The 27,356-nt window shown below is 37.1% G+C and overlaps 2 protein-coding genes and 1 pseudogene across 2 annotated transcripts in view; all 3 read right to left on the reverse strand.

Annotated features, from left to right (window-relative positions):
* Positions 1–27,356, reverse strand: part of LOC131439622 (coatomer subunit beta') — a 174,355-nt gene that overhangs the window by 105,201 nt on the left and 41,798 nt on the right. The window lies entirely within an intron of this gene.
* LOC131439047 (uncharacterized protein K02A2.6-like) overlaps positions 1–27,356 on the reverse strand; it is a 78,369-nt gene that overhangs the window by 24,167 nt on the left and 26,846 nt on the right. The window lies entirely within an intron of this gene.
* LOC131439696 (U4 spliceosomal RNA) lies at positions 22,453–22,562 on the reverse strand (annotated as a pseudogene).

The following is a 27,356-nucleotide window of genomic DNA, read 5'->3' on the forward strand; positions in this document are numbered from 1 at the left end:
TTCTGTTACTATTGCGTGCTAAACAGCATGAATCAGCAGCATGAAACATGTAGTAGGATTGTTATTATTATTATTGACATCACTACACAACGTGTACGAAATAGAACAAAGCACGCCTTGTTCGTTTTGTGTTTTTTTCTTCTTTCGGTGTTGTACATATTGTCACTCTATGTATATGGCGATTTGAAAACTTTGACACTCATCGCCCTGTAACTGCGGAACCGGAAGTCGGATCCGGATGAAATTTCACAGTAGGTTTAAAGACAGTATGAACTTTAATTCAAATCAAGATTTGTGAAAATCGGTTCAAGCATCGCAGAGAAATTGAAGTGAATTTAGTTTTAGGAGTTTTTCTTCTCCACTTTCGGTGCTCTCGGAACAGAAAAAGAAAGGACCAGTAGTGCCGAATTAAGTTTTTATGCCCACAAACTAACAAGCTCTGCAAACTAGAAGAATTTATCAGACAGTTTTATGGGATTTGTACCTGTTTTTAACCATCGTTCGTGGAAAAATACTAATAAAATTGGTAATTTTCCACTTATCACGCATTAGTTCCGGAACCGGAAGTCGGATCTAGATAAAATGTTCCACAAATGTTTAGGGTATTATAAGACCTTTCATTTTAATCTAAGTTTGCGAAAATCGGTTGATTTGTTCCAGAGGTAATTGAGTGTAAACTTTTTCTCAAATTTTTACATATTACCATATAACTCCGGAACCGGAAGTCACATTCAAACGAAATTCATTAGCAAGCTTTGGGAACATAATACCTTTTATTTGAATCTTAGTTTGTGAAAATCGGTTCAGCCATCTCTGAAAAAAGTGAGTGCATATTTTTTGCACTTTTTTGGTACATATCATCCTATATCTCCGGAACCGGAAGTCGAATCGGAATGAAATTCAATAGCAGGCTATGGGACTATGAGACCTTTCATTTGAATTTTTGTTTGTGAAAATCGGTTTGGCCATCTCTGAGAAAAGTGAGTGCATATTTTTGTTACATACACACACACACATACACACACACACGGACGGACGGACACACACACAGACATTTGCTCAGTTCGTCGAGCTGAGTCGAATGGTATATGACCTCCGGGCCTCGGTTAAAAAGTCGATTTTCACAGTGATTGCATAGCCTTTCTATATGAGAAAGGCAAAACGTCCCGGATGGTCCCGTCCCGGAATAGTGCAAATAGATTTTGAACCAAAATACGTTTCTGAAAAAATTGAATCGGTAGAAAATAGTACAATTTAACGATCTCATCAGTTATGACATCATATCTCCAGCACCGGAAGTGTCTATGATATAATATTAGTCCAAGATTGTTGGACTCGGTCTAGGCATAACACTAGACCGATACGAAATGAGATCGGGGACTGACAAGAGTGCAAGTGAAAGTTCCTCCCTCGGGAAAGGTGTTGTGCTCGTCTCAGATGTCGAGAAGTGAAAGATTTTCTGTGGCGGAACAGAGTCGTGTCATACTGGCTTGGTAAACTTCAGAGCAAATGTTCAGTGATTTAACATTTAAGCTTTTTCTGCTTTCAACACTTAGCACTTTTTACCTCACTAAGAGATTGTCCGGTTTTGGATTTTGAAACCCGAAATCCGAAAAGCACCCGACGGGTTGGAAAAACGAACCTGTCGGGTTCGGATCAGCCTTGGGTTTAGAATTTTTCATACTTTAACTCAAACATATTTCCTAAATATTTTTTAAAACTACTTTTGAAGAAAACAAAATTTACATGATTGATTTCCTCTCAAAATTCGGTCGGCTGGTACATTATAAACGGTCTTAATTTTATGATTTTTAGGGAATTTTTGATTTTGGTGTATCGATACGACGTTCTGGTTAGTGCTTTCATAAAGTTCATTTAATGTTTTCCAGTGATTATTAAGTGCTTTCGATTACACGAATTTTAAAAATATTTGTTTTTTTTTTAATTTTTTTGTTCAATGATATAATATATTTTTAGGCACACTGCTTAAGCTCTAAGATGCCAAGGGTATTTTCTAATCTTAATTAACGACTAACTTAAAACTAGAATAGTATCATTAGATTATGTCGTCTCGGATTTTCGAAAACCCAGCTTTCAGCTAGCGATCGGCAGTGGTCGGTGAATTGAATATTGCATGAGTCTTCCAGATGACGTTGGTAAATATCTATGGCCGCTTCCTTCGGTTCGTGTGGGTCCGCGGGAAACATCCCCAGGCTACGAAGGTCCGGCGGGTGGCCCGCATGCTGGTCATCGACTGGAGCGGTCTTCCGTGGGCGGTGATGGTGATGTTACGGAAGAGAATGAAAAAAAGTAAATATTGTGGCAAGAGAGGTAAAAAGGGGGTATGGAAACAAAATGTCTGAAAACTACAGAGATCTAATTAGTTGCCATCGAGATGATGAAGAGACGGGGAAAGGGAAAACGAAAAAGTTAGTGACACAAAAAAAAAGATCTTATTAGTTCCAATGAAGGTGGTGGACAAAGACGGGGATCGAGGAAATCGAGCGGGTGTTAGTATCGAACCTGTAGGTGGAGATTATACTTTCTGAGCGAGGAATAACACATTACACTTGGATATTAATGTGTTTGAGGAAATGGTATATGAGAAGCATATGTGGACTATCCCGACTCGCCAACACATCCCGAACCAGAACCTCAGGCGGTCAAGATATTGTTGTTGCTCAAAAATGAATCGCTCTGCTCAACCGGACAAAAAAGTGGGGCTCCACTGGACCGTAATTTTCGACTTGAAAATCCTAACGGATTCTTGAACATACCTGAAAATTTATATCAGTATTTCGTTTCTATTTTCCTATCACTCATTAAATCAAGATTTTCTGAACATTTAAACGAAAAGTTAATTATTTGTAGCGAAACAATAAAAATATGATCAATTAAGATTCAAAAGTCATAAAAGCATAAATTGTTTGGTCCAACAGGGCGTCAAGTTTCAAGACAGTACCTATATTTTCGGTGAGCAGGATTATGGATTATTTCATACAAAAGTCACTTAAAAATAAATTTCAATGTTATAACTTATTGCTCAAAAATACACAAACATCGGAGGTAAAACTTGTTTAATAACCACACGAAATTCAGTGTCGAAGTTGAAGTTTTTTTGTTTTGATTGAACTACGCCGCTTTCCTACAAGCAAGTTTTTTGTTATTTTGTACGTTAGAATCATTATTGGATAGTTAAATAATTTTGTCAACGCCTCGGAATTTTCCCACGAAACACCCACGAATGCGGCAAACTTTCCGAACTCTCGAAGGAGCAATCATTTACCGAACCTTCCGGTGTTGCTTTCCCAGCAGCAAACGCAGCAACCGAAACGATCACTGACGAAATCACACAAGATCTACGACCCCCGAATGGACGCACATAATTGATTTAAATGGTAACCTATTACTCTGGATCCATCCTTCCATCGTCCATTGTAATGCAACAAATCGGAAACTCGTGAGGGAAATAGTCGGCTTTCACTCTCTGATTTATGCCCCTGGAAAGCCCTGGGCCGAAAGGACGATTGTGAATAATTGCCAGCAATTAAAATATTCACTTAACAAAAGCCCCTCTTGCTTTTTTTTAACCAAAGGGTACTTCACCGGTTTGAATAGGTTAGGAAAGGTTAGTACGTGTGCGAGTTTTCTCTGACAGAATGATGAATGCGAATGTATATTCTCACGTGTAAATCAGCCATGCGTCTCCATTAGTTGGTGCGAGCATCCACTTTTGGGATTTGTGCTTCCCCAGTTCTCAAGCCCATCCGCTTTTCCGGAAGGCACAGCTTTGTTGTGTACGAGGATGGCATTCAGTATAAAAATGAATGGCAAATGTATTCATTTTCTACGGTTTCTATTCATTATACGATATGCGGTTTAGTTGAAAAGCCACGTCTGTTTCCATTACCAGAACGACTGTGGCTGTCTGTCTCTCTTCTGCTGATCCTCCTGAGCTGGACTGGGTACGGTTTGCTGGCGGGTTTGCCATTAAGGTAATGAGAGTTATGGTCTTCATAAAAATTGAAAAAGAAAGCACTTTGCTCGTGTTCTCCATGAATATGTGAATATTGTGTGCACTTTTCCTGCTGACGTGTCTCGATGTACCCTCAGCTATCACTTGGAAGGACTCGTCTTTGACGGATAAAAACTCAATTCTTATGAAGTGAGCGTGAAAATATAATAAGGTTGATTTTTGAATAGTGAGTGTTGCATAGATTCACAACGCGTAGTAAATTTTATGACAGCTTTCTAAGGCTGTTTTTGAAACACAAATTTCTAAATTGCGTGTTATAAGACAAGACGAAAGTCTATTGAAGGAAGATGCATAGCAAAAGATGTTTTTGTCATGTAATGATTGCACATGGGCATAACACGTATGAAATCCCTACTGATACCAACCCCCTGAATAATATCTTGGTCGATATTTTGGTAATAATTGAGTGCAAACGCCGTACCAGATCAGTCTCATCTCATGACACTTGCTCCTTCGCCGAGCCGCGCTATAAAGTTTGTCGAATTCATGAGGTTTCAATGAGTTTCATGAATTCCACTTTCGGTAACACCACACTTGGCTAAATTGTGCGCTTTTTCCAATAAGCTGGAACCCGATCGATTTTCCATCACTGAAAGTATCTTTGTCTGAGACAGTTTTATTTATTCTTTCTAGTGAGCACCATAACAAGATCCTTTTATTGTTAAAAAAGTGTGTAGTCGGGTTTCCATAGAAAAACTGCCCTCAAACAGAACAAATATTGATATACGCTGTTTGAAAGGGTTTATATTGGAGATGATTCTCCCAAAATTTCAATCCTTTAACTGCCATATTCGTGGAGTTAGGGTGGTTCTTCTGATTTTCATTTTATTAAAATTTTTCAAAACCCTATTTAGCAAAAAAAATTGAAAAAAATCCTTAATATTTTAGGAATTATGGGAAACCTTTCGGATTCTTTCAGAATTTTTCAAAATGTATTTCATGTAAAAAAAATGTTCAAAATTTTCGATTTTTTTAATCGCACTTACAATTTTGGTACCACTTTAGATTTTACATCAAAAATAAATCATTTATGAGTATGAGTTATAAGCTCAGGCCTTGAGTATTGACGTAATTAATAATACTAAACGAATTTTATTCCTTATGTTATTTACACACGCCCGTACGCCTGGGTCGATTTACCAAGCAATGATGTGGGGACCCCTTTATTAAACAGTTTCGGAAAATCGAAAGAATGAATAGGAAACTAAGCTATGTGTAAATATAGTTCATCGAATTTACTTGCATTTATTGGTCTTTTTCTGGTGTTTCGTGGAGTACTTTTCTCACGTATCAGCTCAAGAACGTTTATTATGTATTTAGAAGTCGTCTACATACAGCTCAGACTATGATCACTCTTTGCCTCCATTTGATTGCTATGCTTCTCTTTTTCTTGAACCTTCCGAATCATATTTAAGAACCATTTTCAGATGTTTGCCGTCTGTTATCCTGATGGCATGCTTTGCCGATCGTAGCTGTCCAATTTCAGGTGTACGTATGATAGGTGGATCTCCAAGCAGCTGTTGGAAACCTTGATTTATACGCCGTTGATTAATTTCTTATGGTGACATATTACTTTTCTTGTATCCTTATCCGCGGTCATAAATGAATGAATACACGAATTCATGAACCACCCCGATTTTAAAGTCTTTCCCTCTCATACATTTTGTTTCGACGGATTTACTGTCAGTCCGATCTAAGTTTGATTAATCCGTCTTTATGAGCTTAAGCCGTTTGACTTTGGCTGTCTTGTTGAGCAATTTCAGGCAACTTGGCTATTCATACCATGTGATACAGAACGTCGACGAACATTTTACCTTAAAACTGATAGTTTTTTAAATTTCGCTTGGTTTCGAATTTTCTTTGATTTTGCGCTTGGTATCTAGGAATACTTTTTTCTGCAAAAGAACTATAATTTAATTGTCCTTTAGAATTTTTACTAAATATAGTTATTATTTGATTTAAATACAATAAATGTAAAATGACTTATCTGTTCATGAATAAAACCTTTAAACCGTATATTAAAACCTAAATATTTGTCAAAAATTCTTTCTTAAGCCCTGAACTCAAGTTGTAGATGGAAACGCATGGTATTTAGTTCTAAGGGCATGTGATATGTGATTTTAGAACTAAATACCATGAGTCTCCACCGGATGATGACAATTTGATGGAGACGCATGCTTTTCCGAATGATTTTTTTTAAGTTTGATATTATACCCCTCCACATTTTTTTTAAATCTGAAAAAAAATACAGCGTAATGTACTCATAAATGATTTATTTTGAAATTGAAATTGAAAGTGCGATTAAAAATTGAAATTGAAAGTGCGATTAAAAACAATTCGAAAATTTTGAAATTTTTTTATCACTTGAAGTACATTTTGAAAAATTCTGAAAAAAATCAGAAAGGTTTCGCATAACTGCTAAAATATTCCTGATTTTTTTCAAGTTTTTTGCTAAGGTTTTTGAAAAATTTAAATGAAATGAAAATCAGAAGACCCACCCTAACTCTACCAATATGGAATCATGCTTTCTTAAAAGATGATCAGCTTTGTTTTCTCCTTAATAAAGTATATACTCAGTTTAATAACCCAAACGAATAAATTATCTAAGTTTATTTTGACAATTTCGTTGGGTTCAGTAATAGATATCACACCATCGTCTAAGGGTAACAGATATCACGTGATTATAAAAAAACTAACTCTGAATGTTTCCAAATCACTATGCGAAAAATGCACTTTTCTGATATAAGGTTTAGCAGGTAATGTCGACGGAAGTCATATTGGTGTAGCTTTTCTGAAAGAACATCGATTGAATTTGAATCCTTTTAAGTCTAAACATTCAGAAGCCATTTGTTGTTTTTGTTCAATATCTGATTTTCAGTTGCAAGGACTGCAATAATTCGCTACTCTATTTTGGCATAATCGAGTATTTTTTTCGAACGACTCCTGAGTGCAGGACTTGTTGCAATGTTGGAATGAGTTATGATTAAAATTCCTTATTTCCCAGAATTTCGCAAGGCGATAGTTATCATTGATTGCAGGCTGATAAAACAACATTTTTCTCTAGAAACCAGTTGAACAATTTCAGTAAGCGGTTTTATACGAGGTCAGGAAGATTCTTTACCAGGTTAAATTCAATGTTTTCCAACTTTAACATTAGAGCATTATTCCTACTAGACAAGAATGTTTTTGAAATCTCATAATTGAAAATAACAGGATCAATATTTGGAAAATAGTTCTTTGCGCAAATAGTTCTCTGCATAGAAACAAAATCTGGGCCTCTTCTCTAGCGAAATTAAACATCCTTCGATTCGAATGTGCTTCGTTCTGATTACCCACGATTTGAATATGAATTGATCCAATAGTTCAGACTTTCATCCATTCCAAAAATTTTGGGTAATTTTCAAACGTGAATTAAATAAATGAAAGAAAAACAATCAATATACCGAATGACCTGGAGAAATAATGGAGGAAAAGGCTGATAAGGTTGACAATACAGCTTCTGTTCCAGTCTTAGAAGATAATTCATTTCGTCATTTATAAAATTATCATAATAACTAAAATCGTCAAACGTAACCGACGATAAGAATGATTTTCATTTTATGTTGTGTGAACTAAAGACATTATCTCTAGAGCGTAAGACTAGATGGAATGATAAGATGAGAGAAAAATAATGGAATGTTTAGGTACAGAAAGTAGCATCTATTTTTCATTCAAATGAACCAGCACATGGATTTTTCATTTTATTTGGTGGATGCCTTGCATTGTTGTTTTTGGTTTGATCTATGTGTTTGGTATTTTTTTATGATATAGCTTACCTTACCTAACATCTATAGTCGTGGGGTGTCCTTTGCTGTATCAAGGATACGTCTCCACATAACTCGGTTCATGGCTGCTCGGATGCTTCTGAGATCACCCTCCACTTGATCGATCCACCTTCCTCGCTGCGCTCCTCTTCTTTTTGTACCAGTCGGATTAGATTCAAGAACCATTTTCACTGGGCTGTCGTCCGACATCCTTATGACATGCCCAGCCCATCGTAGACGTCCGATTTTAGCTGTCCGTACGATGGGTGGTTCTTCTAGCAGCCGTTGCAATTCGTGATTCATACGCCGTCTCCACGTCTCCAAAGTACGCACTATTCGCTGCCAAAATACGTCTATGAATTTTTCTGATGGTGTCATTATCGGCGGTCACCAGTGAGCCCAAATACACGAACTCGTCAACCACCTCGATATCGTCACCGTCTATCAATATTCGTTGTGGGAGGCGCAGTGTTTCTTTTCTAGAGCCTCTTACTCTCATGTATTTTAGCTTCAGCTTTCAGTCCGATGTAGGTTTCCGTCATCTTCTCAAGGTTACGACGGCAAAGGAATTGGGAGAGTACCTTGTAGGCGGCGTTCAGCAATGTGATTGCACGGTAATTGCAACAATCTAGGTTAACGCCCTTTTTGTAGACGGGACATACCACTCCATCCATCCATTCATGCGGTAGAATCTCCTCCTCTCAAATCATAGAAATCATCCAGTGCAGCGCTCTAGCCAGCGCCTCTCCTCCGTGTTTGAGCAGCTCGCTTGCCGATCTCCTCACTTATCTCCGACAAATCAGGTGCTGGAAATCTGTCGTCGGCTGAACGTGCACCCAGATTGATTCCTGTGCCGTTCTCTGTATCTTGTGCTTCGCCATTCAGATGCTCGTTATAGTACTGTTTCCACCTGTCGATCACCTCACGTTCGTTCGTGAGAAGGTTACCACTGGTATCTCTGCACATTTCGGACTGTGGCGTGTAGGCTCTACGTGAGCGGTTCACTTTCTTATAGAACTTCCGTGTGTCATTTGCGCGGTACAGCTGTTCCATCGCTTCGCGATCTTGGTGTTCCTTGTTCTGTCTGTTCCGTTACTGGACAAGCATTGTCCAGTCGTTTATGATATAGTATTTACGTAAATAAAAGTTATTTTAGAATTTATTTCCCAAATAAACAACTTAATAGTTCATTTCATTCGACCAGAAAAAATGTTTTATAATTTAATAAAAAGCGCCGCCGAGCCAAATGTTAGAGCACTCAAGTTACATTATATTTATTCAACAAGATCAGCTGTATTGGGTAACAACTGTTTACTTTTACCCTTTATAGGCAGAATAACTACGCACAGTCTAGAAACAAGATATCCAATTAAAGCCTCACATCCAGCTCAACATATTAATGAACAATCACTGAAGGGCCACTGATGAATGAGCGGTGGATTGTGAATTATAATCGGGGTTCTCACTAAGACTGTTCTGTAGAGCGGATACTCTAATTAGCAAAAATACGCCATTCCGACAACTGCTAGCACTAGCGTTTCTATTATTTAAAATATGAAACAAGTGTACTACAAACAGTCAAGTGCGATACTTAGCAAACAGGCCAATAGTACAGAATTGAATGCGGAAACAACGGAGTCAGCTGCCAAGGATCTGCCAAGTGCATCATCGCCACTTTGGCTGCCGCATCCACTGGGAGCAGCTGCAGCAATCGAGTGCCGGAGGAAAGGGTTCGTTATTTTGAAGCACCTTCACGGTCGGGAAAAAAGCGAGCAACACTGGAACTGCTGCCCTTCATTTGAGAGTGTGAAATGCATCAGTGAGCTTTCTCTATGCGAACAGAGGTGCTAATTTTGTTGGTTGGTTTCCAGGCCATGGGTAAAAACAATATCAGAGTCATTGTCAGAGAAACTCTTCTCTTTACAGTTCAGCTTGATGTTGTCTTCGTCGTGCTTCAGTGAATCCACAAAAAAACGAGCATGCAAATTGAACAAAGCAGCCCCCAAATTGGCTATCAGAGGGAAACACGAGTGCTAATTCGAGTTTATTTTGGGTATTTCATAAGAAAGCGTATTGTTTAGCGTTTGAAGATTTGAAACGAATCAGTGGAAATAACGGAGCGTAGAAAATCATTTAGTCATTAAACTGACACACTAATATATGAAGGACTTTAGGTAAAATATTCAAAATAGTCTCAGAACGCAGTACTCCTTTCAAGTGTTTTGTGTGAATTTGGAAATCCTTTTCAAACATTTTGTATATTTTTAAAACCACAGAGGATCGTTTCTCATAACCAGAACCGTTCACCACACCATCCGATAAATCCCATGCATCAGGAAAGGGATGAGTTTTCGGTTTCGCTCTAGCGTTCCGGGCCTATTTTTGGATTCAATCTGATGGAACACTGTTAGACGCTCCAAAGCAGTCTACTCCTTTGTGCCATGGACGGATAGCATGACGAACACCATAAAAACAACACTGGATTGGGCAGGTTGAGAATCGTGTATGATAGGAGCGAAGGAAAAAAAATATCGGTTGAAAGAGTCGAAAGTACCGCTTGCAGTATTATCTATACTTTCGAAAACAACCCCAACATTCACAAACATACACGAACTCATCCATCCTTCCATCTCCAAGCTGTGTGGTACACATGCTCACGGGACGCCCCATACAATTTTTGTTGATATTTTATACGCATGACTGGGTTTAATCAAAAAATATTCCAGCTTGCCTGTTGGCTGGAAAAATTTAACAAATAACAAAAAGCGGCAGAATCCATAACCGACGATGCCGGCCGGAACAGGAAAAGGCTGGTCAGCAAGAATAACAAGAGGAAGTTATGATAGAATATCATACCCTCGTTTACTCGCACATATGGTTGGAGCCGGCACAGATTCATAACCGGAGTCCAGATTTTTGGCTCAGGGCGTTGGATTTTTTTTCGGGAATGGCATTCCAGGTCGAGTCGGTCCGACTTAGTCGGGCTGAAGATGGACAGATCCCAATTCACAATATTATTCAAATAGGCTCACCGCATCAGCTTCATTCCCATACAGCCAACGCTTATGAAGTGTGTCAGATTTTCTCCGCTAGTACACCTGATTTCTGTTGAGTTGTTCTGATTCACCATTTCGGATTAATTACATCCAGAAGAGTTATTCAAACTCATATGATCACGTTATTTTTTATTTTGTTATTTTTTGTACAAGTAACAATTGCCAACTTTCAACGATTTGAAGAAAGTGAATGCAGAAATTTGTCCGCTTTTTAAGAATTCAGTCAGTTTCCATTCGTGAAAATTAAACGATTTGTTATACAGATCACGCGATATGATAAGCACTACAGAAGTGCCGTAAATGCAACGCATGGCCTATTCATTGACATCGAAGCGGCATACGACACAATCGATTGAGAACAGTTACGGCAGATTAAGCACAAATATGGTTTTCCTGAAAAGCGTTGTGCTAGGTCCGAGTATCTGATAAGGACTCACAAAAACCCTTTGATCGAGTAAAGTATGCCACGAGACCTGGACTAAGTTGACCAAAGCTCCCTTAATGTTTTCGAAAGGAAGGTGTTGCGGAGAGCAGATGGAAGACGGAACGTGGAGACGGCATATGAATCACGAATTGCAATAGCTGCTAAAATCGGATGTCTACGATGGGCTAGGCATGTCATAGGAATGTCGGACGACAGCCCAACGAAAATGGTTCTTGAATCTAATCCAACTGGTACAAGAAGAAGAGGATGTCATAACGTGGATCGATCAAGTGGAGGGTGATCTCCAAAGCATCCCAATCGGAGTATGTGAAGTCTCATGACTTGTTACCCATTTCTAAATTTACTCTACTATCCTACTATCTTCCTTCTACTCTATTGGTTATTCACAAATATATTCGGTTTTACGTGGATCAGTTATCTAAAAAGCCGTTGACCAATCTATTTTAATGTTATTATTCAGTGTTCTAGGGCCTTTCAACATCTTCCACAACGATTACAAATTCTTTCGAAATGCTCACATGCTCTCATGTTTAATGTGTTTCTGTGATATAAATATAGTTTGGGACATAAGTAGTTCTTAAATCTCAATTCAAGCCAAAAAAGAGAAGTCATACAAAATCAACAAACTCTTTTGTCGACACGGCGAACAAAATAATAGTGATAAAATTTCCATTTAGATTCAATCGCCACGTGCACAATCGGATAATGGTCCTTCCCGCTTCCCTACATTGAAACTCACCGGAAAAGGAAAGAATAGAAAAAAGAGAGAAATTAATTGCAGAAGCGTCGGTACGCCATGCACGTAAAGAATCACATCTCGATACAAGGTCAGAAAATCATTCTATTTTCCATAACTGCGCGCACTGTCAAGTCAACCCTATTTGTTTTCAGGACATTTCGCATAGATACTGTCCGGGGGGAGAAGCAACTTCACCGATCAAAGTGCCAGTCAAATGTAGTACGTACGGAGAAAGGAAGAACCGGCACTGTTTGGAAACTCGTAACTCACTTCTATCCCATTATTTACCGGTACAATTTTTCTTTTTTTATATTCTCCCGCTGCTTAATATCGAACAGAAGAAACGGTATGCTTTCTATTCATCGGAAGAGAGAAAAATATATAAAAAAAGTTTTATAAAATCAATCTATTCAAAAGCAGAACATAGCCGATATGAATGTAAAGAGACTGGGAAGATGTCTACCAGCGATTCCAGACGTTGAACATAACCGGGAATCAGACTAAACCAATCCTTGCGGTCGTTAGTCATAAACTCCCAATGCAACAGTATGCGGGGGAAAAGTGAGAGAGGTCGAGGACAGAAAAAAAATCAGTTCATTGCTTGTATCGGGAAAATTTATCGCACATTCAAATGCATGAAAGAAACTCCTGCAGCGATGGATAATTTAAAGCAGAGGAAATATAAAACAACTCTGATCTATGTGCATTGCTATAAATGTGATGATTCTCACTAATTGCGTTAAGGACTTTATTTGATGTCGTTGAATGACGACTTGAAAATCTGTTTTTATTCACCTAGTTGATGTAATGCTGCCTTTCTCATATGTTTTTATATTATTGTTAGATTTTCCAGTAAACAGACCCTTCAAATTGAAGGTTTGTTTTGGGCAGTAATTAAAAAGCCTTTATGATTCGAATAGTTTTGAGAATAATTTGGACCTTCGAAGCAAAGAATTATAAAAATGACAAGTCCGGGGGTTTTATATTTTCATATTATGGTTGTTTTTCACCTCAAAATTGGTGGAAAATTTAGCTTAGATCGCGTTTTTAGCTTAAATATGTCACGAACTATTAAAAAATCAAAATAAAACCTGAGAACGACGGAGAGAGGATTGTTTCTCCGTAAAAAAAAAACGAAAAAATGTTTTTTGATTCGAATGATCCCTTACTAACCCCCTAAAGAAAACAATACATTCTCAGAGGAATCTAAATTATGGATATCATATAAATTTTATTATTACGAATTTAACGAATCGCTCATCTGCAAGTGTGTATCTCTTCGTTCCGGTCGTTTTTTGATCAACGTATTATTTTAATTGATAATTTGTTTCAGGTAGCAATCCTTATGAGCCTTTCTCCTGGTTTCAATAACTAGAAAAACACCACACCTCACTGGTTTCACCAAACACGGATGATAGGCTTACAGTTGAATCGATTCGATCATATTGTCGGCTTCGTAAGGTGAAAGTCAGGTGTTTACCTCGGACTCTCAAAATAAATCATTTTTGTTTCCTGTGACGATTTGAACAAACAATTTTGAAGCACATTATCACACCGAAAAAAATGAATTGTACAACTAAGCATGAATAGCTTACTGTCAATTGTAGATGTAATTTTTTCGGAAAAATCCTAAAGAATGAAACTTTTCTGTAGCGACAATAACGTCAAACGTAAATGAGCATTACAGCAGTTCCAAAATGGCATCAGATTCGAAACGATTGATTTCCATTTAAATTTTTTGTTTGCTTCATTTTTCAACCGAGATCTGCTTTCTACTGCATATCAAAACTTATCGCAGTTGAATCCTATACGAATGAAATATGAAACAAAATTCATCAGAAACAACCAATTAAATAACGACGTATACGAAGTTTTTTTTATTCACAGATTAATCCACTGCCAATCCGCGGAAATGAGTTCCTTTTTTTACTGACGATTTCTTACTATGCCATTCAGTCATGTCTACATAGCAAGAGCTAAAATGTATCATTTATTATTGTGACTATCTCTCCAAACTAAAGCAAAATTATTTGTTGTTCGTCACGTTTTCGAATGAAATTATTTTGATGATCATGAAATCTCTTGTCTTTACAATTTATTCAATTCACTTTTGTGGTCATACTCAAATGAAATCCTCTGAATTTATCGACAATTGAATAACCATGCCTAGTCAGATGAAGTTTCGCTTGCTCCGTTTCAAGTGCCACTGCCTCAGCCGCCGGCAGTGAACAAAAGATGGCGGTTTCCATTTGAGTTTTCATCGCCAGCAAGTATGAACAGATAATTTTCGAATTTTTAGTATGCATTGATCACATATCAATATTCCGAAGTATTCAAAATGAAGATTGGAAGAGAAAGCAAAAACTTTAAGTACATTCTGTGATTTACATCTCAGCTATCAAGACTGGTTTGTTTTGAACCAACTGAATATTCACTAGGAGCTCATTTGAGAGGCACACTCTTAGTAAATTGAAAGAGATGTTTGTTATTTCAGGGGAGAAACTGATGACGGTTTAACTGAGTTTCAATTGACGGTGCAACGGATGGAGATTTTCTGAACTACTTCATTATTCAATAATCGAACATAATTTTTTAACTCGTCGATTAAATTTTTAGCGATAAACAGAGTTATGAATCGATTACTCGATTAATTATTTGATTATTAGTATAGGATTTTTGTATTCGATTAATTGCATAATCGAATATTAGCTTCTATTAAATTTCAATCGATTATCTGGGATCGACATTCCGACATCCATAACTGGTTTTACCCTCAAATGTACTGTATTTTAATTTGTATTCTGTTTTTTTTTCATTGAAGTGTACTATATTGTTCATAAATATAAGTAAAGAATTTTAGATCTTTAACGCATCAAATTTCGATTTACCGCGATATAAAACATCAGAAAGAACAATGACAACAGGTATCTAATATAAATACTCGCAAACAACTAACAGATTTGTCTTTTTTTTCTATTTCATCGTGGTTTTTTCATTTTTTTCTTGTTCCAAACGCGACACAACAATTTTGCTAATTTTTGTAGATAAAAAAAAGATAAATTTCTCTACTAAAAAGTAAGACTACATCAAACCAAAACCATCGTTATAATTACCCGTTCCCCAAAAACAGTTTTGAAGTTTTGTGTAAAAAAATGCTTGATGATTGATCCGTGCATTTTTTTAGTTTTTATTGAACTAGAATATGCCTTAAAAACGAAAAGAAAAAGAAACTATTGAGGCTATGGAAACAAATCATCTGATTATTATTTGCTTTTGTTTTTTATTCACTATTGTTAGATAAAATGTGTATTGCAAAATGTACTATTTTTTCAAAATCGAAGTACTGTATTTTCTTGATTTTTATTCAAAATTTACTGTTTCTCGTGAAAAAAATTATGCGAGCGATAAGTATGAAGCATAGTAAAGTCAACTAATCGGCTGTGTAAAATCGTTTTTAATTGAATGAAATTTCAAGGCACTGGTACGAATTGATAAAAAAGGTAAAATTTTGTAAGATTATGAACACAAAAGGGCATGAACTTCGAAAGTGTGTAAAAAAAATTATGGTAAAAAATAACTATTTATGCTAGGATTTTCTTATTTACATGTTTACATATTGCTAAGTTTTAAAAATTCATATAGCTTTTGACGTAGGATTAAGTAACAGTTCGGCTGAAAAGTTCGTATCGTTTAATAGAAACACACATTTTTTTTGCCAAAATTCGTTTTTATTATTCAACATAATTGCCATCAGAGGCGATACAGCGATTATAGCGATCTTCCAACTTTTCGATACCATTTTTGTAGTACTATTTGTCCTTTGCCTCAAAATAGGCCTCAGTTTCAGCGATTACCTCTTCATTGCTTTTAAATTTTTTACCAGCGAGCATTCTCTTGAGGTCTGAGAACAGGAAAAAGTCACTGGAGGCCAAATCTGGAGAATACGGTGGATGAGGGAGCAATTCGAAGCTCAATTCGTTCAATTTCAGCATTGTTTTAATCGACTTGTGACACGGTGCATTGTCTTGATGAAATAAAACTTTTTTCTTCTTCAAATGAGGCCGTTTTTTGAAATTTCGTCTTTCAAACGCTCTAATAACGCTATATAATAGTCACTGTTGATGGTTTTTCCCTTTTCAAGGTAGTCGATGAAAATTATACCATGCGAATCCCAAAATACAGACGCCATAACCTTACCGGCCGATTGTTGAGTCTTTCCACGCTTTGGGTTCGGTTCATCGCGTGCAGTTCACTCAGCTGACAGTCGATTGGACTCCGGAGTGAAGTGATGGGCCATGTTTCGTCCATTGTTATATATCGACGAAAAAAATCGGTTTTATTTCGATATAACATCTCCAAACACTGCTCAGAATCATCAATTCGTTGTTGTTTTTGATCGATTGTGAGCTCACGCGGCACCCATTTTGCACAAAGCTTTCTCATATCCAAATATTCGTGAATAATATGTCCAACACGTTCCTTTGATATCTTTAGGGTGTCAGCTATCTCGATCAACTTCACTTTACGGTCATTGAAAATCATTTTGTGGATTTTTTTCACGTTTTAATCGGTAACAGCCTCTTTTGGACGTCCACTGCGTTCATCGTCTTCGGTGCTCATATGACCAGTACCAAATTTTGCAAACCACTTATGAATTGTTGCTTCGCCCGGTGCAGAGTCTGGATAACACTCATCAAGCCATTTTTTGGTATCGGCGGCACTTTTTTTCATCAAAAAGTAGTGTTTCATCAACACACGAAATTCCTTTTTTCCATTTTTTTTGACAATAACAAAAGTAGCTTCACTCAAAATGCAATATCTCACAAACTAATAATCAGACAGCTGTCAAATTTATACACGTATCTTTTGAAGGTTGGTACTAACTGAAAATGGTATGGATTTAATTCTAGTGGCGCCCTCTCATAGAAACGATACGAACTTTTCAGCCGATCTGTTACGAAGGATTGGCTATACTCACCTGATTGCGAAGATTTCGAAACGCAAAAATATTGTTTTGCTCACCTCTACAACAGATACAGATTAACTTCGGTGAAATCCATCAGATCCATCTTTGGGTCAGGAATGAATCTCAAAGAGTTTACAAGATTTTATTCAAATGGAAAATGCAATTCCGAAATTACAAAAAAAACAACTTAGTGAACCATTCACTATTGAAGCTTTGCTACCAACAAGTGCTAATACAATATTTATAATCTTTGCGTTCGAGAAAAATGAATGGACCTGTGTTAAATATCGAAGAATTTCATAATATTTCGTTTTATTACCTTCAAACCTACATTTACCGATATCAATTTGATATTTGTTTCTGTAAAATAGAACAAATAAATTTGACCATTTTCAGGCTTTCACTTTTTGATTTTGCGGAATATCCAGAAGCGACCTTTTTGCAAAACACAAGTTAAAAACCTGTTTTAATCCACCTAGTGGTGTAATGATACCGTCCTCATATCAATCATACTATCATATCTAATACTGTGGTATTCTTCAAAATAATTTCCTCCGATTCTCAAAAGAATAACCGAAATCGGTTTGTTTGACCGTCTACTGATAAAAACTATCAATTGGAAAAGATTTGAGGTCGATTTAGAAATTTTTTTCAAGGTTTTTCCCCATTTTCAGTGATGGTATACAATTTTTAACTCACTTTACTCTATATTTCCGGATGCGGAAGTAGGATCCTCATGAAATTCAGGAATCACGCATGGGACCACAGGACCTTTCATTTGAACCTAAGCTTGTGAAAGTCGGTCGCGCCATCTGTGAGAAAAGTTGGAACACATATTTTCTTTTTTTTTTGCACATTTTACCCCATAACTCCCGAACCGGCAGTCGGATGCAAATAATATTCAGGAATTTTTTATGGGACCTCAAGACCTTTCATTTGAATCTAAGTTTGTGAAAATCGGTACAGCCATCTCTGAGAAAAGTTAGTGCAAAAAAGGTTACATACACACATACGCACATACACACACAGACATTTTGCGTACTCGACGAACTGAGTCGAATGGTATATGACACTCGGCCCTCCGGGGCTCGGTTCAAAAGTCGGGTTTCACGGTGATTGCATAACCTTTCTATATGAGAAAGGCAAAACAAACATACATATAATGAAATATATAGTAAGATGTTTAAAACTAATTATAATGATAATAGACGCACAGACTTTACAGAGAAAAATCTAAAATAATCAACAATAGTTTCTTTAGTGAAATAGATTATTTTCTGTTCTCCTATACTCGCGTTTGGGAGTGAAGAAACTTATGAACGAATTCTATCTCTTCGTAATCTATATTTATTAGCGAATAACAAATCATTAGCCAACTTTATAATCAAAACTTAAATATATTCTTTTTACATTGAGGGCTATAATATAATAAATAATAGTAATATTTGCTTGAGAATCAAGTTATTTGAATTACAGTGTTAAAAATGTCATGGCAAACCAAGGAAAAATACTTATAAGATACGAAGTACGGAATTAGTTGTTATTATTAATTATTTTCATTAAACATCTTATAAAGGGAATAATTCGATGCAGTTTTTTTTCGCTGTTTTCGATACGTTTTGAATACGTTTTGGAAAATCATCGATAACTGACGCTTACTGCAATATTCTGAAATATTCATTAAAACCAAAAAGATTATGATCTTCATATAGGGGTTTTTGTATTGCATGGGTACCAGTTAGTGTTAAGTGCTCATGACTATTATTTTAGTTTTACAATTTTTACCATCACAGTACAGTGTTTAGTACTTTTGTATTTTTATGTGGTGTTGAGCTAACTTCGTCCGCGTCCATTGTCGCTATTTTTTTTTTCAAATAGCGATTCATCAGCAATGCTATCATTTTTTTCACCAGTTCATATACCATTGCCATTTTAATTTGTGTTGTAATTTGATAATCAGTTGCATATCTTATGTCGAATGTACGTGAAACTGATGCAATTGTAAAGGAGCACATATCCACCGGGTGACGCCAATCGAAATAAGCTTATTTACAATACTAAATCAATTAAAGCAAGAGCATCTGAGGAACTTATGGAATGATGCATATGGCACTGTAATGAATTATGTTATCGTATATTATATTATTTTATATTATATTATATTTCATTTCTTCTTTTATTCAATAATATAACATAATTTTAAGGCACACTGCTTAAGCTCTAAGATACCAAGGGTATTTTCTAATCTAAATTAATGACTAACTAAAAACTAGAATAGTATCATTATGTAATGTAGTATCGGGGTCGCGGATTCTCGAGAATCCAGCTGGTGATCGGTAGTGGCCGGTGAATTAAATATAGCATGAGACTCTTCCAGATGGCGCTGGTAAATATCTATGTTGGCCGCATCCTTTAACCCGTATGGGTCCGCGGGAAACACCCCCAGGCTACGAACGCCCGGTGGGTGGCCTGCATGCTGGTCATCGATTGGAGCGGACTTCCGTGGCCGGTGATGGTGATGTTACGGAAGAGAATGAAACTAAATAAAAATTAAAAAAAGGGCGTGTGGGAACAAAATGTCTGAAAACGTCAGAGATCTTATTAGTTGCCATCGAGATGGTGAACAGACGAAGGAAGGGGGAACTAAAAAGTTAGTGACAGGAAAAAGAAGACCTAGACTAACGATATTGAATGAGACCGTCCAGATAAAGTTCTCAAGTTGTCCCGTATTTTCCCCAGGAAATATGGGGGATACTTTCCTGGCTTCATTGCCCGGAGAGCTTCTATTGATTTTAGACTGTCCGTGACAATGAAGTAATGGTCTTTGGGCAAGGTTTCAATGATCTCGAGGGTGTACTGAATAGCAGCTAGTTCTGCGACGTAAACTGAAGTCGGATCACTGAGTTTGTACGAAGTGGTGATGTTCTGATTGAAGATGCCGAAGCCTGTGGACCTGTTGATGTTTTATCCGTCAGTGTAAAACACCTTTTCACAGTTGACTGTTCTAAATTTATTATAAAAGATATTAGGGGCCACTTGAGGGCGTATGTGATCCGGAACTCCACAAATCTCTTCTCTCATGAATGTGTCGAAAGACATAGTAAAATCAGAAGTATCCACAGAATGAGCACGGTTGTGAACAAACGAGAAGGATGATTATTCTGAGCCATGTGATCGAAATACAAGGACATAAAACGCGTCTGAGAATTGAGTTCGACAGGCCTTTCGAAGTTTACAATCACCATCGGATTCAAGATGTCGCATCGGATTAGCACTTCGAGACTCATCGTTTGAGTCGATTGCATGCAACCCAAAGCAATACTTGTATATCTGAAAGTAAGCCATTAGTCTCGACCCAATTGTCTAGACGAAGCAGAATCATTTTTTCGAACAAATCGGTCGATACGAATTGTGATCGGAGGCTGGTTTCCCTGATTTTTGAATGGCTATAGCTCTTACTTGTCTCCAGTCATGTGGGACATTATTATCCTTAAGAAGCTTATTGAATAAATTCAATTATCGCCTTTTGGCAGAGTCAGGCAAATTTTTTAACAACTTGAATTTGATTTTGTCTAACCCCAGAGCTTTATTGTTACATGACAAGAGCGCAAGTGAGAATTTTACCATCAAAAAAGGTGTTTCGTTTCTGTTTGTTGAGGTGACGCGCATGATCGTCTGTTCCATTTTAGCGTCTTATTTCGCGTAGTTTCTATAATTATGAGATGTTCCGTCAGCGGCGTCAAATCGCAGCTTCTGGGAGGCAAATTTTCATCACCATTCCCGTTGATTAGATCGTCTAAGGAATGGGAAGGGATGTTAGTCCAACACTTGTTGTTACTAGAGGCCGTATATACTACTGCGCAATCCACAAGTGTCACGGGAGAAGGATATTCGTTAGTAAAAATTTCAGTATTGTTATTATTCGCGCGCGACTCAGTATGTTCCGGTTTCAAGATGCTCGGATGCACCACTAAACTCACTGATTTCCCGAGTGAACGATTCAACAATATCCTATATTGAAGTCCCGGAAAGTCTTGATTCACAGCTCTTATTCAAGGAAACTGAAGAAAGATTTGCAATACTATCGCGTAAAGAATAAAAACTTACCTATTTTTTATAAATGAAATTACGTGATACAAAACAAACGAGTGAATAGGATTTAGACAAAGTAGTTGATTCATTGCATTGACATATTTTAAACAGTTGTTATAAAATCATTATTTATTATTTATTATTCTTTATTATTTCCGCTTTATTATTTTAATTATTTATTAAAATTATTAATTGTTTATATTGGTTGATCTGGGCAGCCGGCTACCGAGAAATATCTTAGTTTATTGTTTGAAATATCAATATCAAGTGTTTTTATACTATGTATTCAATATATCGATATATGTTATCTCTGTTATTAACTTTGTAATATCAACGGATTTGCGCAATAGTTTTGGATTATTTATTTATTTATTTATCATTCAATTTAAATCCTGACAGACAATCAATAACATGGAAGAAGATTCCAATTGTCGCCTTTTACGACATGGAAGCAGGGACCCAGTGGATCTATTCTTGGTTCATTTTTTTCCGCCGGATTCCACACGGCATCTAGGCAGGTACTGTCCGGCAAGAGCTAATAGGTACTATCAATCTCCTAGTGGACCCCAGCCCCTTTGAAATTACTAAATCGTTAAGATTTTCAGATTAACTAGTTTTTAGAAGTTGTAATTACAACGACTATTTTCTACTTGAGAATCAAAATTAAAATAATTTATCAAACATTGCATCCGCATCTCGTATTGTATCATCATCTCGAGAACTTTGATGATCGAATACGGCTCTGAATTACAAGACGAAAACGTTTACCTACTTTTCGTCTCTAGTAATTGAGTAACATAGACTACCACTCCACTAGGCTTTTGTCGAGCCTCGCCAAAACCGATGGTGGATAGGATTGATTTCAATTTGTCAGCGGCCGGTCAAAGCGACGACAAACCGGTAAATGAAAAAGCCAACTACGAGTTATCCGAAATGAGATTGGTTGAAAATGGGCTTTTTTTTGTTTTATACATACTGATAATGAACTCCCCTCTCGTTCTGTTGTTGTCGCCATGCGGTTGAATCTGTTCGTTTGAGGTTTGGAAGTTTCATTATATGAACCACACCATAGCTGGGATAATTATTTGAATTGCGAAAAGACTTCTGCTGGGATGTGTAACGAACTCTTGCGGAACCGGTACGTAATATACAACAGTCATGAAATTCTAGTGGGTCAGAATTCGCAAAATTGACCCGAAAAACTGTTTTTATCTATTGTGTATGTATTGATAATTTGGTTTTATATGATCATTAAAAGGACTTTCCAAATGAAACATTAAAAAAACAATTAACAAAATCATACCATTCTCTTAATAGTAAACATACTTGAATAAAACTTCCACAGATTACAGATTAGTTTTCAACTAGCAATAATCGCACCTAGGTTGTACCTCATTGGTTACGATATCACCACTGCGCAAAGCTGAGATTACAGATAAAAACTAGCTTTGAGAGGGCCTTACCCGTCGGTGGATTACAAGTTTGCTTGCGAGAGGCCGCATTCTGGTACCGCATGTATCGATACCGAATTTTAAATTTTAATTATTTTCGGCGAATTGACTTCTATTAAAATGATCTTCTCGGCGAAACGATTAAAGCTGAAATTACCAATGTGGTGAAATGGCTTTCGATTAAATGACTCGTTCTCATGATAGTTGATGTTACGTCCATAAAATCTATAAACAGAAATTAGCTTGAAAATTTGATCAGTATCCAACGAGCCAATCAGATCGGAAAAAAATTTCATATATGCTTGATCGCGAGACCATACATACATTTACCATACAAATAGAGCATCTCTCTTCAAGGTAGTACTTGAATGCCGCTTTCTGGTAATCTGTACGGTGTTTATTTGTTTTGATAGCTAGTCTCAATTCATTTCTCGTAGTCTAGTAGGCTGACTGATAAAGCTTGATTCTTAAAATATATGGACGCAAAAAAAAAGATTGAGCTCGAAAAAATGTCAATGAAATAATACAGTTGAGTTCTCAAAATGGAGATAATTTATTGCACTCGAAAGGAAAAATATCGAATAATTATGAATTATCGATGAAATCTAGAACTTTTTTTTATGTTGGATACTTCCAAAGTGACCTTTCCACTCTTCTTCAACTTCAACTTCGAGAGCAGTTTGGTGCCCTTTTTCAAGGAATCCACCCCGTTGTCGTCGCAAAACCACCACTTTTCCACTGTACAGACAGCTTGCCAAATCAGGTTGAAACGTAACAGGTCTACTGTAAGCATTATTTTCATGTAATCCTGCTTTTACATTTAGGAATCCGTAGTCTTGTTTATCACGAAAATTTGCGTTTTTGTTCGCAGCTGCAATAACCTTTTCGGATCATAAGCTTTCTTGCGAATTAATCAGCAACATGTATTTGAACTTGCTGGAGACATACCTTCAAACAATATAGAATATAGGCTTCATGGAAATTTGTATGAGAGGCTGTCTTTAATCCATCTTCGGGTATCTTTCGTCGACGACGAAACGTACACTAGTAGCTGCAGATGTGCCAGATGTATTAAGGAATGAGCCATTGTTTGGACCTTGTGTCGGTTTTCTTTTAATAATTTTTTCTACAAATGTCGGATTGTTTTGCGTTCTTCGAAGGTTTTCCTCCTCGATAAACGTCCTTCACAAATAACACATGCGCTGATTTTTAGAGTTCCTATGTTGATTTCCATCCAATGTTTTTTCTGTGAAAAGTGAATTTCTCCATGCTAAATTCCATTCAAACTTTTAACCTCGGGCGCGAAAATATAGTTTCTCCTATCGAGGTAAAATTTTGCATGGTGATTAGGGTTACCGAAATCAATATTTTGTCCCTTCGTACTGCCCACGGTCGTCTTAGCTTGGACATAAAATATCATTCCTGTGCACTAAAAATCGAAAACACATACCTGTCGAAAGATATGAAATGCCTTCCCTGCATTGAGTAGATTTGAATATTTTCCAATTCAGAAATCTAGTTCGAATCGACTACTTTGCAATAACAAAAACAATTTGATTTACTTAGGGGACGGGTGTAGCGTGTTGAGTAAGTCAATACATTTCATGCTGCCTAACTGGGTTCGATTCCTATCCCCGCACATAGGGTCAGAATGTGTTTCTGGAGGCGAAGGGGCTAATGATTATATGGTTAAAATCTCTATAATCGAAACAAAAAAATTGGTTTACTTCTCGGCTTCGACTCTCCTGTGCATTAGCAGTTTATGCTGAACAACCAATGCTATCTCGCGGTTTAGTATGAACATAAACGTAAAACAAATGAGAACAGTCACGTGCTTTTAGCACAAAACGGTACCTATAAAGTATCAAAACCCCTGAATGGGTTTGTTTGAAAATTATTCTATAAGTTCAAATAGAACTTTAGCATTACGACCATTACGCTGTTTGGAATGTATTTATATACATTAAATTGACGTAATCAACCCTTTAAGAAAGCAGACTATTCCTTGTAACAATAAATTAAAGACATCTTTCTAGCAAAGCACCGGTAGTACTATGCATCACCAACAAAATCCGAGCCGGTCGGTCCTCATGAGCAATCCAGTCTGTCTTAACTGCCTCAGTTGTGTTGCGTACACGCGCGGCTATTGATGATAACAGGGATCGTAGGAATGGAGCTGGAACGGAATTTCACTGAAGCGTTCCTTAATTCGTTCTGCAATCAGCGAACAGAAAGATAGAGGGAAAATGAAAGGAAATTTCCGATGACGTAGAGTGAAGTAACAAAAAAGAAAACGGAAAGGATCACAGGACTACTCGGTACTCACCCAGACGGCCGATGGTAGCAGTGACGACGAGAAAAGCGAAATTTGTGCTGAAGCGTGGCACATTTTAGATTCTAGGGTTTTAATGTACGGGTTGCGTTTAAACATGTATGCTGGGGTAGAAGAGATTGGATGCAAGAAGAGAGGTTTAATTGTCCTTTGTTCCCTTTGGTGAATACGAAAGGACTTAATTATCTATCGGTCTTAGCGATGGACCGACAACTGACCGTCGCTTTGATTCATGTTGTTTTGAAATTCAGTGAAAGGGTCGAAACGTGTGTTTAATTGTGGTAAAATATATCAGTAGCAGTAACTTTGTTGGTTGGAGGAATTGATGGTCGTAGAGGTTTTTTCTCACAATAGTTCGAAGTGTAACGCTTTCTATGCAAGTAATCATTCCTTTGACCGTACATTTTGTAGACCAGGACTCAAATACGTGGACCAGAAATCAAAGCTGTCCGTTGAACCACCACTCGTAAATTCTTTATTCCGAAAAGTCGGATATCGAGAAACATAAAATTCATTGTCTAGATAAGTTGTTGGAACCAGTTTCGTCTTCCGGTGGGTTGCATCTTACATCACCGAGCGCCGGATATAGTAGCTGTCCCTCAGATTACTTGTTGTGAAATTGGATTGCCTTGCAGGGTGGATCCAGGGTGCCACGATGGCAACATTCTAATCAGATTACAGAGCCACCCCGAAGCAGTTTCTGCCTTAACCAAAGAAATGGTGCTAAATTTTGGTATGCTTTTGACTCCCACTCTGGTGTACCACAGGGAACCCGAACAGAATTTATGAGACCATGTGTTATAGATGTATCGTCCAATGTGTGCACTCGAAGATGCCATTTATCGTCCCGGAAGTTGGTGATCTTTTTTTCTATCCTTATTGTTATTGTTACTATTGTGTGGAAACTGGTGGCGCTGGCGGTGGTGGTGGTAGTTTCCTTGGACACCCATTGAGAGCGAACGACTATCGACATTTCCGCATACCGTACCCAGTATGTGTGTCGTTTTCTATCCGAACAGTAGAACTACGACACATTCTTTGTTGGGAAATCGTATGCTATATGGAAAACCCCGAACGGTTGTGGTCCAAGAAGGGAAGAACTATCTGTTTACTGTTTCCGGGTTAATAGTTGGGAGATATTTTTACGAAGAGTTATCTAATAAGAACGTTCATTTTGATAGGGTTTAGTATACACTGGGTTTTTTTATGAGGTTTCTTTTTACGCGGATTTCCGAAGTTACGCGTTTTTTTTTGCGCTGTTTTTTCCCGCATAAAAGAGACCTCAGAGTAATCGTTTTCGATACGTTTTAGTTCTTTTTATTTTGTTATAAACATCTACGTTCAATAGGTTTAAGTTTTTTTTCAGTTCAGTTAAACTATTCTTCTATACAAATCGAAAATATTCGAATTTTCGTTGAAGGGGGATGAGTAAGAAGATTTATTCATTTTATTATTTGAGACGGTTCACGATTATAATAGCTAATCAGAGATAGATTAAGCATTCACATCTCATTTAAAAATTGTCTTTTCTTTCACTAAATTTTATTCCCCTTTGTGTCTATTGTGCGAAATTTCCCAGGAAAGATTATTTTTTTGAATAGCAAACCGGCGAAAGAAATTAAAGAAAAGTTGCTGTAATTTTATGGAGCTAGTACTCCTTCAGATTCCATTGTGAAGTATTGATTTCGAAAGGACCGATGAAATCCGACGCGGTTTCGCAGTATTATGTCGAAAACTACATGAAATGGTGTTGAATGACCGGAAAGAGAACGTTCGTGTGCTAGCAGTTCGTTAACCTACACAATACTGCACTTGGTTTCTGTCGCCCTGAACATAAGCGGTTTTGTAGGTGTTGGATCGTAGTAATACCCATGCAATGATTTTGTACGCTATGAATCGGCTGCAATGTCTGCTATAATAAAAGGTCCAAATTTTACAAAAGGAATGTAATGTCAAGACTTTGCTTTTGGTGTGGGGAACTACCCATATCTCCAGAGCTGGAACTTTGATTCAAATTAAATTTCGTTTACGTTTACGCGCGTCTCAGGATTGTAAAAATTGTCGGCCATTTTGAAGAAATTCAGTAACATTTCAGAGTTAGCTGAGAAGCCGGTTATGAGATGTCATGACTCATAAATTATAATACAAATTGTCGGAAACAATTCTGTTCGAATGTATTCTTGGTAAAATAAGTTAGCTTAGTTTTTTGCCTTTACGCGTTACGTGACCAATTAACAAGAAAAAATGTTTTTTTAACTGGATCTCGTTGTTGGTAGGAATATCATCATTACTTTTATTTGATCTGAAGTTGAGTGCATTGTTAGCTGAAGCTAGGGTATCTTGTTCTACATTGTTTGCAGATTATGGTTTCGTTGATGAGAGTGTTTCATTGTTGTTGATGGTTGCCACAGAAATACTATGACTGTTTGAGGCAGA

The sequence above is a fragment of the Malaya genurostris genome, chromosome 3 (assembly GCF_030247185.1).
Source record: "Malaya genurostris strain Urasoe2022 chromosome 3, Malgen_1.1, whole genome shotgun sequence".
In the NCBI taxonomy this organism is placed as follows: Eukaryota; Metazoa; Arthropoda; class Insecta; order Diptera; family Culicidae; genus Malaya; species Malaya genurostris.